Source organism: Frankliniella occidentalis, unplaced genomic scaffold, assembly GCF_000697945.3.
Source record: "Frankliniella occidentalis isolate FOCC.00 unplaced genomic scaffold, Focc_3.1 Scaffold485, whole genome shotgun sequence".
NCBI lineage: Eukaryota > Metazoa > Arthropoda > Insecta > Thysanoptera > Thripidae > Frankliniella > Frankliniella occidentalis.
This window is the reverse complement of record NW_026267603.1, coordinates 69409-70775: the sequence shown is the minus strand read 5'-3', so window position 1 is coordinate 70775 and position 1367 is coordinate 69409. Positions and strand designations below refer to the sequence as shown.

The following is a 1367-nucleotide window of genomic DNA, read 5'->3' as shown; positions in this document are numbered from 1 at the left end:
GGGGGAGTGGGTGGGTTAGGAGAGGAGGTAGGAAGCGCTACAGCCGCTACAGCCGCGTCGCGAGTGAGAGGAAGCGCCAGCCGCGCGACACAGCAGCGCTGCGCGGCGCTGCCCGGCCCGGCCGGTTAGCGAGAGTATGTCAAGGTTAAGTGCAAATTGCATGGTAATGGGGCACTATTACCGACCAGAGAGAGAGGGGGGGAGGGGGCGGGAGAGAATAGGAAGAAAGACAGGTAGCGTCCCCTCGAGCGGGGGCGGGAGGAAAGGGCGAGAGGGAGGGAGAAAGGGGAGAGGAAGGGAGAGAGGGAGAGAGAGAGGGAGAGAGAGAGGAAGAGGAAGGAGGATGCGGCCTCTGGAGTAGTGGGACGCGGAGGGGTAAAGAGGCTTCACGGTGCGGCGCCTGCAGTGGCCGCCGCTGTGATGAGACGCGCCCATGAAGCGTCCTTGACGCTTTACTGGCCAGCCAGCCGGCGCGGGGACCATGGCGGGGACGGGGGGGAGGGGGGCAGCATATGCAGCCCGAGCCAATTGCTGCAGTTTCCCAACCGCCTCGGAGTTACTACCGGTCCATTGTCATGGTGCGGGGGGCTCAGCTCAGGCGCCTCGGGGTGCGCGTCGTCAAGACGTTATGAGAGAGGGAGGGGGGCTGGAGAGCCTGTCGCCTGTGACACCGCGACATGCACATATATGCCGTATTGCCGTGTCCCACAACATGACATTTAGCCAGAAAAAATAAAATAAATCGAGCGACTATTCCTAGGGCTTTATCGCGATGGCGTGTCTTATTTGGCATACGTGGGCGTGACGGAACTGTCATGCAGCTGGGAGTGATTGCATCGGAAGAGCATGAGGCACAGGCCCCTGCAGCTGGCGCCACGGCACGCCGCGGCACGCCCCTCTCTTGTGTTCCCCTCTTTCTCTCGCCATGTGTTCCCCTTCGCCAAGGGATTGCGTAATGGCCAGGAGAGGAGGAGCGAGAAGGAGACAGGGAGACGCGGAGAGCGGGAAGGAGAGGGAGAAAGGCAGCTGCGCGGCGTGGCACGGGCGGGCCGGGGCGACGCTTGTGTAACTTCCAGCCCGACCCAGCGGAGCAGAGCAGAGCAATCACAGAGCGCTCTACACTCCTTCCCGACCACCCGCTGTCCTCCTCTCCTATTGATTTCGTTTACGTGTACCCTCCCCGCCGGTATGCAAGGCGTATATAGCCAGGATTTCATTTTGGGGGAGAAGGTCGTGTAGCAAATTTTGCTTACAGACAAAGTGGACTGCACGTACCCTAACGACCAGGCGTCTTACTCGTTCAATGGCTAAGAAATGGATCCCTTTGGATTTGGGAGGGGGGGAGGAGTCGTGCACTGCCAACCCCC

The 1367-nt window shown here is 60.9% G+C and overlaps 1 protein-coding gene across 2 annotated transcripts in view; it reads left to right on the top strand.

Moving 5' to 3' along the window:
• Window positions 1-1367, top strand: part of LOC113204327 (transcription factor Ken 1) — a 47121-nt gene that overhangs the window by 31182 nt on the left and 14572 nt on the right. The gene's annotated exons all lie outside the window — the stretch shown is intronic.